Genomic DNA, 13,909 nt, shown 5'->3' with positions numbered 1-13,909 from the left:
GAAAAACCAATGAGTTGAACTGATATTATGGATCTAGTTTTGACCATGCTAGCAAGGTCATGCTAGCATGAAAAGGATAGGAACTTGGGGGAAAAGTGACCAATCCAGTCTTAAAGTTGAGAAAAAAAGGAGAGGAAAGCCAAGTATCATTTGATGTCTGTGTAGACAAGCTAAAATAATGTAGGAGAAGTTAACCCAAGCTTTCAATAATGAAGTCCTCAAAAGAAAAAAGGAAACAGTCCTGATATAGATGAAAAGAGGGAGTTGTCAAAAGAGACCAAAGTTTTTAAACAGAGAAAATTGTTATCCTAGACAGGTAATAGAGAAGGAATACTAAAGTGTGGCATGGCCCTGTAAAAAATAAAGGAGAAATACCAAAAGCCAGGGTAAACTGAGGCAAATAAGGAAAGCTAAACTAAAGATAATACAAAGATATTTTTAAAATTTAAGCTCTATTGAGGAGGAGGGTTAGAGAAAAGATTACTCAAAATGGATGGGATGATGATGGGTGACACAGAGAAGACAGAGTTTTACGGCTCCTTTTTACTTATGTTTTTTTTGACAAGGAGAATTTTTGGACTGAGGAGAGAACAAAAATAACCAGTAAAGAATTTTAATGCAAGATAGTGACAATAAAGAATTGAATGCAAGATAGTGATAGGAGATGTACCAAGATGGTAGGAGAGTACTTCACTATACTTGATGGATTAAAATCACAGACCAAAAAAGTACAAGATCCTAAGTTGCTGAAACAATTGAGAGTTGTGATTTCTGACCCACTGCTAAATGATCTTAAAGGAACCTATATCATGGTCTCTAATGTTGGGAGGCTAAGGCTGGTACATCACTTGAGTTCAATTGTTTTGAGTCAGAGTTAGCTTAAAATTGATTGGGTATTCCACATAACATGGTAAGCTTCTTCTGCCTAAGGGGAAGTGAATTGGTCTGGGCAGAAAAAATTAAGTCTGTTAAAGGTTTTGTGCCAGTCCCTATTGGGATTAGGCCTATGCGTTGCTATTGTATTTGTAGCCAAGGCAAGATATGAAGTTCTAGTACAACAACAATGGACAGTTATTCAAAGTATCCCAATGTCTTAATGCAGATTTAAGTTATTAGGTCTCTAATAATTTAAAATATAGTAAATATCTTTGGATTCAGAAGACCTGAATTAGGGGTCTTCCACCTTAATTGCTATATGACTTTAAGTAACTCAGCCTTTCTTAGTTTCAATGGCAGAAATAAGATTCCCAAGTCAGATCTTCTGAATCTGAAGATATTCAAGATTCCTATTAAAAATAAATAATCATAATATACAATGGCTTGCTGAGAAGGGAGAGAATAGAAATCATTACAATATGAAGACTATATCTTTTCTTTTTCATTTATCAGTTTTTCAGATTGAAAAAAAAAGTTTTGATTTCAAAAAGAAGTGAAGGAACATTTTTAGAATAAGTATAAAGTATGTATTCAGAGGCTTCTCAGGTCAGCATCTAGTAATTCCATATTACTAGTATGTAGGCTATACATTTGTATGATTTGTGTAGTTGTTTTCTCTAAAAAATAAAATTAAGATCACATTAATGTGATATAAAGATAAATTTATAGAATAATCTTTTTATTAAAGCTTTTAAGGGTGTAGAGGAAGGGTAGGCACAATTTGATAGATCTTTGGACATAGTTCCACATTGCTCTCAAGAATGGTTGGATCTGTTCACAACTCCATCAACAATGTACCAGTGTCCCAGTTTTCCCACATCCCCTCCAACATTCATCATTATCTTTTCCTGCCATCTTAGCCAATCTGGGAGGTATGTAGTGGTATCTCAGAGTTCTCTTAAATTGCATCTCTCTGATCAATAGTGATTTACAGCATCTTTTCATATGACTAGAAATAGTTTAAATTTCTTCATCTAAAAATTGTTCATATCCTTTAACCATTTATCAATTGGAGAATGGCTTGAATTTATAGAAAATCTTTTGCTAAATTCAGTTTGTTTCTGTTTCCCAAAATTGCATTGAATCACTTATATTTCTTCCCTTTCTCCAATATTTCTATCTTTCAAAGTTAATTGCTGCTTTTAAGTAATAGATATGTTTATAAAAAAACAAAGAAATTAAAAACAAGTTTCCTCTGCTTAATTTCTGTGATGGAATTGTATTTGGAAGAGTTTTGCCACAAGCAAATGTATTAAAATTATCTACATATATCAAGAAATGACTCAAAATCCAAATAGAAAATATTCAAATATCATGAATTATTATATTGGTTTGACTCCTTAGGAATAGAAAAATAATTTAGAGTAGAAAAAAATAATTTAAATTAACAAAAATTTAGCAACTTTTAAAGTCATTTGAAGCAAATTTAATTTGCTTTTGTTTTAGACTTGACCAAGAAAGGGGAAGAAAATTCTTATCATTCTTTCTAATTTACCACTTTTTCCATTTTTCAAACAAATGAATAATTGTAACCACAAATTATAAAACAAATTAAAATAGATTATCACAAAAATATGACAGTTAAGCATTTCTTTATATCTGTTTCTCTTATCTTGCTGAAGAACAATACAATTAGAAGCACTTATGTGTTTATTACCACCAAAACTTTAGTAGATGTTAAAATTTTTTAAAATGTTTATTGTCTTAAGTCATGGAAAGATTATGGTGTTTACTATCAGATGATGTAGCCAGACTGAAGCAATCAGGGCACTTTTGATATTCTAAAGTAAATTTTTACTGCATTATAATACAACGTAACAGTTTTGAATGCTGTTAATGTTTAAGTATTTGATGACGTGGGAAAATGTGAGGATATTATAGTGCTGTGGATTGGCCACAGAGTCAGGGAGAGTTGGGATTTCAAGTTTGACCTCTGACATATTTTGGATCTGTTACCCTGGACAAAAGGTAAATGATGTGCTTGGGATAATGAGACAATATATGAACAATTCTCAAAGATTCTAAGATGAAGAACATGTGTTGGTCTACATTGGTAGAGTGAGATACCTGACTGTCAGTTTACTACACTAATGAATTCAAAGATCTGTTTTAAAAAATGACAACAAAATCCCTTACTGTTTAATTGAAAAGCAACAAGAGAGATTCACAGGAAAGAGCACTGGATTCAGAGTCATGAGACTTAGATTATAAAACCTGTGTCAGTTATTAACTATTGGGATTTGGGATAAATCACTTAAGTTCCCTGGGCTTCAAGATTATTTAGTAAACTGCTTGGACTAAATAGCCTCTGAGGTCAATCAAGTTAAGTTGTTAAGTACCAACTATATGCCAGGTACTAAAGATAAAAGCACAAAGAATGAAATTATTTTTATTAGCAAAGTGCTCGCATTCTAATGGGGAAGATAACAAGTGCATTATAAGTATATGCATAATAAATACAAAAGAGTTCAATACAAGGTATTGGTGGGAATACTGGGTCACTGGGGAAATCAAGAGGGGCTTCATGTAGAAGTAATGGTACTTGAGCTGTAATTGGAGAGAAAAGAGGATTCTATAAAATGGAGATGCATCCTTCATACTTCTGTCCAGAAGTGCTCTGCAGAAAGAGCCATCTATTCTATTATGCTGTTATTATTAGGCTGTTCTATTACGTCCAGAATGCACTCCTTTCTCACCCAAATTTTATAGATCTTCCCTTTTGCTTTTCTCTTTTTGATACCCAGTGTTCTCATGCTGAAAGTCACATAGTCCCTCTCTTCTAACCGTAATTCCCAGATTGCCTTTGCACTGATCCATCCCTATGTCTGAAAATATAACCTTTCTTTAAGATGCAATTCCACATTTATGAGGTTTTTCTTTTTGAGTAAAGAATTTTTGAGAACAACTGATTATCTAGAAAAATAGTCTGTGCCGAGGGATGAAGATAAGGCATGAAATATAGAAACTCGGAGAAGAAAAGTATAGTGTCTCACAGAGTACAATGAGGCTAGAACGGTAGATTGGCACTACTCTGTGAAAAGCTTTCAAATCTAAACAGTAGAGTTTAAATTTTGTCTTGCAGATAACAGGAAACCAGTGCAGTTAATTAAGTAGGGAACTGACAAGATCAGGTCTATCATTAATGAAAATCACTTTGGCAGCAGTGTGAAAAATGGACTGGCATGGTAAGGGACTTGAGGCAAGACTAAGGAGCCTATTGGAATAATCTAAGTAACACATGAGGAGAATCTGAACTAAAGTGATTATAATTTCAGTAGAAAAAAGGATTTGAGGAATGCTGTGGGAAGGAGGAACAATATTTGTCAACTGATTGGATATGTGGGATAATGCATAATGAGGAATCAAGGGCAATATTTGGATTATGTGGGACAATGGTGATGCTTTTACTAGCAATATGGAAATTTGAAAGAGCAGATGGTTTGGGGAAAAGATACTGTTTTCAGTTTAAGGAATGGTGAATGTGAGATGTCTCTGGAACAGCCAGTTTGAAATGTCCAATACGAAGTTGATTATATGAGACTAAAACACAGGAGAGAAAATAGAACTCAATATATAAATTCATGAGTCTGTGATATATGGATTGTGAGCACAGTGATGGTTTTGTTTAGTTGTTCTCCAACTGTGTCCAACTCTTCGTGACCTCATTTAGGGTTTTCTTGGCAAAGATACTGCCGTGCTTTGCCATTTCTTTCTCCAGATTATTTTATAGATGAGGAAAATTAAGTGAATAGGATAGAGTAACTTGCTCAGAGTCACACAACTAGTAACTGAGGCTAAATTTGAATTCAGGAAGATGAATCTTTTTGACTCCACACCTGGAGCTCTCTCCATTGCATCATCTAGCCATCCAGAGGGTTGATAATTAAACCCAAGAAAGTCAGTGAGACTGCTGAAAGAGGTAGAAAGAAAAGAGAGACAAAAGCTTGAGAGAAGTCTTCACCTGCATAAAAACACTTAAAATAAGGATTCTTAATTTTTTTTATATCATGGACCCCTTTGTGAAGCCTATGAGTCCTTTTTTACAAATATGCTTTTAAGTGCTTAAAATAAAATATGCAGGACTACAAAAAACCCAATTATATTGAAAATAATTTTTTAATATTCACAGAACCTAATTTGAGAATCCTTAACCAGAAGATCTAAATTCAAGTCCATCTCTGACATTTACTAGCTCTCAGGCACATTGCTTATAGTCTTTATCCTTAGTTTTTTTCACATGTAAAATTCCTCTGAAGGCTTCACTGTAGCATGGTGATAATCATGGCTTTTTAATAAAATGAGATCTTTTTTTGAAAGTAAGCAATTATTAAATTCATATTCTATCCGCTCACTTGAAGCTAAAGTATGACACTATGACAGCTAGCAAGACTTCTGTATAGGTCCAGTGATTCCGGGTCATCTTAGGGCCAACCTAGCTAAATTTGAAAAGACATCATCAGAAGAGAGATCATCAAATAATTTTTTTTTCATCTCAGAAATTCATTAAACCATTATTTAATCCACAGGCACTTATTTAGCTATGAGTTAGGCACTGTATTAGAAGTATAAAAGTAAAAAATTAAAAATGTCTGCCCTCTATCTAGGGGATAATATGTATACATTTAAGTATCGACAAATTCAAGCTAAAAGGGAAGAGAGCTTAATAGCTGGAAGAAATCAGAAAAAGCTTTATAAAAAGGTAATATTTGACCTAAAATTTGAAGAAATCAAAGCATATTAAGAGATGGAGTGTAGGAAGAAATACATTCCAGAGATGGATGACACTGTATGCAAAGTCATGGAGATGAGATATGGAATAGCATAGAAGAACTATTTTCTGTGGCAACAGAACAGTGGGCCACAGATTTTATGAAGTATTAATGTTCTCTCAGATGCTGTGAGGAATATCTGATAGGTAGAATTTGGTTTAGTTGGAGTCACAGAAAGTTAGAGCTAGATGAAACCCAACGAAAATACAATCTCTCCCCCTCATTTTATTTTGGTTTCATTAGTATCATGTTTTAATGACTGAGCTAACTAGTCATATGTTCACTCTACTGAAAAGCAGCTCTTTCTTTTTAATAGATAGATATGTTGTATTGAGTAACTGATACCATTTTTAATACCCTGTTGTGTAACTGGCAGAAGATTGTCATGTATTTGGAAAATTCCCTATCTAGGTTTGAAAGGGATCCTTCTAAAAACTTCAAAATTCTTAATATATTCTTTTTTTTTAATTTAATAGCCTTTTATTTACAGGATATATACATGGGTAACTTTATAGCATTAACAATTGCCAAACCTCTTGTTCCAATTTTTCACCTCTTACCCCCCCCCCCCTCCCTAGATGGCAGGATGACTAGTAGATGTTAAATATATTAAAATATAAATTAGATACACAATAAGTATACCTGACCAAAACGTTATTTTGCTGTAGAAAAAGAATCAGACTCTGAAATATTGTACAATTAGCTTGTGAAGGAAATCAAAAATGCAGGTGTGCATAAATATAGGGATTGGGAATTCAATGTAATGGTTTTTAGTCATCTCCCAGAGTTCTTTTTCTGGGCATAGCTAGTTCAGTTCATTACTGCTCCATTAGACATGATTTGGTTGATCTCGTTGCTGAGGAGGGCCTGATCTATCAGAACTGGTCATCATATAGTATTGTTGTATATAATGTATAATAGAATGTATATGTATACATTCTATTGTATAATAGAATGTATAATAATTCAAGTATATAATGATCTCCTGGTCCTGCTCATTTCACTCAGCATCAGTTCATGTAAGTCTCTCCAGGCCTTTCTGAAATTATCCTGTTGGTCATTTCTTACAGAACAGTAATATTCCATAATTTTCATATACCACAATTTATTCAACCATTCTCCAACTGATGGACATCCATTCAGTTTCCAATTTTTAGCCACTACAAAAAGGGCTGCCACAAACATTCGTGCACATACAGGTCCCTTTCCCTTCTTTATAATCTCTTTGGGATATAATCCCAGTAGTAACACTGCTGGATCAAAGGGTATGCACAGTTTGATAACTTTTTGAGCATAGTTCCAAACTACTCTCCAAAATGGTTGGATTCGTTCACAACTCCACCAACAATGCATCAATGTCCCAGTTTTCCGCATCCCTCCAACAATCATCATTATTTTTCCTGTCATCTTAGCCAATCTGACAGGTGTGTAGTGGTATCTTAGAATTGTCTTAATTTGCATTTCTCTGATTAATAATGACTTGGAGCATCTTTTCATATGACTAGAAATAGTTTCAATTTCTTCATCTGAGAATTGTCTGTTCATATCCTTTGACCATTTTTCAATTGGAGAATGGCTTGATTTTTTATAAATTAGAGTTAATTCTCTATATATTTTGGAAATGAGGCCTTTATCAGAACCTTTGACTGTAAAAATATTTTCCCAGTTTATTGCTTCCCTTCTAATCTTGTCTGCATTAGTTTTGTTAAAAATATGGAACGCTTCACGAATTTGCGTGTCATCCTTGTGCAGGGGCCATGCTAATCTTCTCTGTATCGTTCCAATTTTAGTATATGTGCTGCCGAAGCAAGCACAATATATTCTTTTAAAGAAATATTTTGATAACTTTATTTCAAAATAATTGTTTTTCTTTTCTATGTGTACAATTTTATCTATTTCAAAAAATTCTGAGAAAGGGGTGGTGGTGGTATGTGGGGAGTTCATAGGTAATTTAGGCTCCTCACATAGGAGTCAGTTCAAGCCTTGCCAGAAAGGCTTAAATTTTGATTTCACCCACACTTTACTATCTAACCCTTCTGGCTGCACCAGGCTGACAAAAAAAAATGGAATAATTTATGCCTACGGCTAAAACATTCATCTGTTCCAAATTTCAAAGTATGCTCTGATCTTTTCACTACCATATCATAAAAATGTTCATTTAGGAAAATGGCAGGCTCTTATTTTGAGAATTTTTATTTTCTTCATTTTGCTTCAGCCAGACACCCAGCTACCTCTCTTCCTCTTACTTTATATATACTTCTAACATGAAGGAGCTTAAGGGCAAATGTTTTGTCTTATCTTTTGGCTAGATTGTGGGATCCCTCTGTGTACCCATCTACTTCACATTTTTAGTGGAGCTCATATCATCATTTAAAACATTGTAGAATAAATTTAGCTCTCAGGGAATGCTTTTTCATAAAATCCCCCTGAATGAGGTATGAACACTACAATTTTCCCTGTCCTATTTCTGCCTAGGTAAACTAGAGCAAAGAGAGAATTCATTGCCTCAACTACCAATTGACTTCATTTATTTCCATGTTTTTCTCCAAAGAAAGTGATCAATCTGTGTAAATAGATACCTGATAGTCCTTTGGCACATGTCAGTGAAATCCTTTTTTCCCCTCATGAATTCACAACCAGCTCCAACCACAGGGATCCTATAGGCATTATTCTTTTTAGCTATTAATTATCTGACCCTGTTGTGTGGGCATTTGCATTACACATGTAAAAAGTAGTTCCAAATTCCATTGTGGCAAAAATATTTTCCTATAACTCATTTACCTTTATGAATCTCTGAAAATGAAACCGGTTGGGCCTGGTTGCCATCTCTAAGTAGTTACATCGAGATTAAGCCTTTGACTAATAGCTAACTAGAAGCAATACACCACTTTCCACAGACATTTCTTTTTTTAATTCATTTTATTTTATTACTTTTTGAGAGGCAATGAGAGTTAAGTAACTTGCCCAAGGTCACACAGCTAGCAAGTGTTAACTGTTGAGATTTGAACTCGGGTTCCTCTTGGCTCCAGGGAGAGTGCTCTATCCACTGCACTATCTAGATGTCCCTTGCACAGACATTTCTAATCCTTAGAATATCAACAATGAATAATAACAATTGGTAGCAACAATTTTCATTTCTATTTCAGTTTTTTAAAACAACAACAATAATACACTTGTAGGATATTTTAAAACTTACAAAAGCATCTTCTTCCCAACTTAACCTTGTTAGGTTGATATAATAACTATTTGGAGGAGGAAGAAACGAGAAGAAGGGGAGGAAGATGACTCTGTGATTTCACTGGATAGGTATCTCCTGGTGAGGAAAGACTCTTCACAACTGAAGATCAACATCTGCTCTGAAACTTAAATAGGCTTGGAGAGCTGTCTTAGAGCATTGAGAGGTTAAGCAGCTTGCTCAAGGGGGAGGAAACAGGCTAAAAAAAAATAGTGAATTCAGGCTCACAGAGTTAGTAAATAGCTGAGCCAAGACTTGAACCTACAAGTTTTCATCATCATTGTTTGGTTGCTTGGTTTTCCTGTTTCTCTTCACTCTTCCTTGTATTGCATGCACCAGGTCCACAGTGGACAGATGATATTTGTTGGATTCCTGAGTATATTTCCACATCCATTTTGTTATGTGATTTTTACTGAGGGCATATTATCACAGGATACAAACATTAAAAGAAGATGAAGTAAATACCCATTTTGTCTGTCCTCTAAATCTATAGATCCTGAGTTGTGTTTCACTGAAGCCCATTTCCAGGGATGTGAAGCTGGGCTGTGGTTAGTCCCATGAGATCTTTGTCCACTTGGAAGGGCAGAAGTTGCATCCAATCCTGTCTTGGACCTTACCCATTAGATCTTCTTCGGGCTTTTTCTTAAGAGTCTTATTTGTTTTCTAGCATTCCAAAGATATCCTAAAGCAGATGACAAATGATGGAACAGTAGGAGAACTATGCAGGACAGAGATGAATCTTTTTTCTTTGCTCATTAGAAGTTATTATTCTCTGCTCCTTTCAGCTTTAAACTTGCCTCAAATGACCTATGGGGCCAAACTTGGATGATCCTAGAAAGCAGGAAATATACATGAGAACTGTCTCCTTATTAGGACCTCTGCAATGAGCTGCTCAGATAGCTATTTTGATTTAAATTTTGGCACTTTGGAGCCAGGATTTTGACTGAATCTTGTCAAGAAGAAATCATTCATGCTTAACTATAGCCTTCTTTGGGGTAGGTGGGGGAAATAGAGTAAAAAGTGCCCAGCAGAAAACAAAATAAAACCAACAGGGAAGCAAAGAAAAACTGGGCAACTTTGAAAACATCATATAGTATTTGTTATATAAATTTTATTGAAATGAAATTGAATCCTCTCTTATGGTCTGCTGTAGATATGACTTTATTTTTCTTTTCTTATTTTATATTTATGTAAAATTCTTTTAAAAAGTTAAAGAAGGAAGAGGGAAAAGAAAGAAGAAAAATAGAAAGATGAAGAAAAGAGAAAAGGAGAAGAAAAGAGGAAAAAGAAAAAAATAATCAGCCTGCTCACTTTCTTAGAGTTTCTCTAAGGAATTTTTTGAGCACTTTGTGGAACAAGTTCCTCCTGCTTAATTGGAAATGATGAAGCCTTATAAACTCAAACCCTACGGGCCCTAAAACTCTTGTCTGGGCAAATGACCTCATTGCGTTTCTATTTGTCACAGCAGCAAAATTTTCTTTTGGATTTTCTCCACAAATAGGAAAAAGAGATGCTTTTTTTTTTTTTTTTTTTTTTACAGAGAGGTTTCTGGGTAGAACTGTGAAGAATGCAGATTGTTTTGCTATCCACCCAAATTTCTTCTCTTTTGCTCTTCCCTTTCAGGTACCCAGTGTTCTCATGCTGACAGCCCCATTGCTCCTCCTTTCTAACTATGATTCCCAGCTTGCCTTTATGTTGACCTGCCCAAATGTCTGGGAATGTATCCCCTCTTTAAGATGCAGCTCCATATTTATGAGGCTGTTCTTTGGAAGTAAAGACGTTTTTTAGAGAGACTGGTTTCCCACACTAATTTCCCCATGAATCCTTTCCTGGTAACTCCCAACTGCTTAGTGTCCTCCTTCCCAAACTACATTATTTTCAACTTATTTGCATTTATTAGCAATATTTATAGTATATAGATAGATTACCAAATAGATATACATATACCACATGATATGTGTAAATATCTATCTATACATACATTATATGATTTTTAATATATACACACATATACATGCTAGATATTTATATGTGTGTCTATCTTATATGCATGTTGTATGTATATATATATGTGTGTGTGTGTTCATATACACATGTCATATAGTATTTGTATAAATATTATAAATATGGCTATATGTGTGTGTGGGTATGGGTGTGTGTGTGCGTGTATATATGCAGAGAGAGAGAGAGAGAGAAAGAGAGAAAGTAAGAGTGTGTAGGATGGATCCTTTCATTCTTTGTACTTGTATCTTCACACCTGGCAAATAGTAGGTATACAATAAATGCTTATTTGGTTGCTTAATCCTGTCCTTAATGATCATTTCTATGGTCTTTAATTTTTCTGATAACTTACCACCAAAATGTCAATATCTTGTATTCCATTTTAATACAGCGATAAATCTAGCTGAGATCCTGTGGCCAATAATGTTTTGTTTTTTGGGTTGTTTTTTTTTTACCATTATCCTCACAGCCACCACCATCCCTCATAATATATTTTCATTTTAACAGGGACTTTAATGCTCAGAGTTGCTTCAGACAAGAGTCTTAGCTACTGGGGCAGGAAGACCTTTCTGGAGCTTTCAAAGCATACTTCTCTTAAGTAGAGGTGATTTACCTGTGGCTCTTGGAAGGGAGGCAAGACCTTTCAGAGAGCCAGCAAATTACTCAGGACTATTAACTGTCTGCAGCACCTTTCTGCATGTTTCTGAGTATCAGACAAGTATTCTAGCAAGGTTCTTTGCTTCTCCTTCTCCTGGAAGAATTCCTGTAAGCATACTCTATCTCTTCTGGACCTTGGTCAGTTTATACAAACCATTACTTGATGTTGAGCTGAAATGAATTAGAATTCTTGATAGCAGAGGGAAAAATTTCAATGATCCTAGCCAGCCAGCCCAGTAAAATATGAACAACTAGGAAACAATAGCAGCTGATACATCAGGGTAAGTGTCTAGCTGTCAGGAACAGGCTGCTCTTTTTTTGGAGAAGAGATTTTATGAGAGGCCAAGTTCACATATTTGTTCATAGGATCATAGGAAGAGATCCTGGAAGTTATCTAGTCCAATCTGTTCATTTTACAGATGAGATCCAATGGAGATTAAATTACTTGCCCTAAAAAAATTAGAAGTTGAAGCAATGCCCTTCAATTGGGGAATGCCTGAAGAAGTTGTGTTGTTTTATTTGTGTGTGTGTGTGTGTGTGTGTGTGTGTACCAGAATACTATTCCACTATAAGAAATGACAAGCAGGATGATTTCAGAAAAACCTGGAAAGATTTAAATAAAACAATGTTGAGTGAGATAAACTAGGAGAATATTGTGCATAGTAACAGCAACATTGTATGATGATCAACTATGAATGAGTTAGCCATTCTCAGCAATAAAATGATTCAAGACAATTGCAATAGACTCAGGATGAAAAATGCTATGCACATCCCAAGAAAGAACTGATGGAATCTGAAAGCAGTTTGAAGCATACTATTTTTTTTCTTTCTTGCAGTTTTCTCCTTTTGTTCTGATTCTTCTTATTTACATAAATAATGTGGAAATATGTTCAACATGAATGCATATATATATAACATATATTAGATTGCCTGCTTTCTTGGGGAAAGAGGAGGGAGAAGAGGAGGGAGGAAGAGAGAAAAAACCTAGAAATATTATAAAAAGTATATGCTGATAGGGCAGGTAGGTAGTGCAGTAGATAGAGCACTGGCCTTAGAGTCATGAGGACAGACACTGGACACTAACTAGCTATGTGATCTTGAGCAAGTTACTTAACCCAGATTACCTCATTCCCTCCCCCCACAAAAATATGAATGTTGAAAACTGTATTTAAGTATAATTGGAAAAAATACTATTTGCAAATAAGTAAATAAATAAATTACTTTCCAATATTCACACAGGTAATAAATATCAAAGCTGGGATTCAAATCCAGAGCTACACATTCCATATCTTGTCTGTTCCACATTTTATTGCACTGTCTCCTTTGAGAGTTGGGGGGAAGAAAACGAAGGAGGCCTGAAGCTTCAAATTTCCCATGCCTGACAGTTGGCTGGTTACATATTGGCTTTTTTAATCATAATGGTGATGAGCATGATATAATAATTTCTAACTGTATATAGCACTTAATTTATGCCAGGCACTGTGCTAAAGGCTTTGGCCATGCTTATGTGCACTAATTAAATTTCCAATATGTCAAAATGAAAAATCCTATAGTATATATATGTTCTTAAAATTCCTTCTCTTAAGCTAGTAAACATACTATTCCTTAGGTAACAAGATGTTTCAGATATGGCATCGAATATGTTTCTGTGAGCTCCTGAGTTTCTAGAGCTTTAGTTTATCTGGGATTCAGAAATCAATATTGTTTTCCAGACTAATATAAGCAAAATGGAATTCTGCATTCACAGCATTCGTATTTCCAGAATTTTTCAGCAACTTTTAAGTTTCACTGCTAAATAGCATAAGATCACCATGTAAGAAATTGCCTTAAAATAAGTTTACCGAGTTCCTTTAAGGAAAGTTTGTCCTGGATTTCTAGCCTTATTGTTCACTTCAGGAAATATAATTGGCCTTTGGAATCAGTGAGATTTAGGGAACTTAAGTGATTGGTTCATTTATTTGGTTAAAAAAAAGGAATATGCCAGCATTTTTTGTTTGTTTTTTTATTCTGTTACAAGGAAAACCCAACCCAGTTCCTCTTTGAGATAACTGGACAAATTCCTAAGATTTAATATTATCCCAGGCATGGGGAATAGAAATGGTGGAATAGAAATTTTTTCCCCTTTTTAGTCTAGAACTTATGTTTAAAGACAATGAAAATCTTTTTTATTTCTTCTTAAGTAGCAAAAATACATTTTGAATGTTTTTTTCAATATTACATATCACATAAATTTAAATAAATGAAATTTGGATACACAGATTTCTAAAAAATACTTGCCAACATTTCTGAACATAGGACCCAGTTTCTCAAA

General features: G+C 34.5%; 1 protein-coding gene and 1 non-coding gene across 5 annotated transcripts in view; one reads left to right on the top strand and one right to left on the bottom strand.

Moving 5' to 3' along the window:
- Nucleotides 1-13,909, top strand: part of RAB27B (RAB27B, member RAS oncogene family) — a 206,641-nt gene that overhangs the window by 130,578 nt on the left and 62,154 nt on the right. The window lies entirely within an intron of this gene.
- Nucleotides 7,413-7,519, bottom strand: LOC111719069. The gene has a single exon (XR_002769367.1). It is a non-coding gene; the product is annotated as a U6 spliceosomal RNA (small nuclear RNA).

Source organism: Sarcophilus harrisii, chromosome 1 (assembly GCF_902635505.1).
Source record: "Sarcophilus harrisii chromosome 1, mSarHar1.11, whole genome shotgun sequence".
NCBI classification, from domain to species: Eukaryota; Metazoa; Chordata; class Mammalia; order Dasyuromorphia; family Dasyuridae; genus Sarcophilus; species Sarcophilus harrisii.
This window is presented reverse-complemented; position numbering and strand designations above follow the sequence as displayed.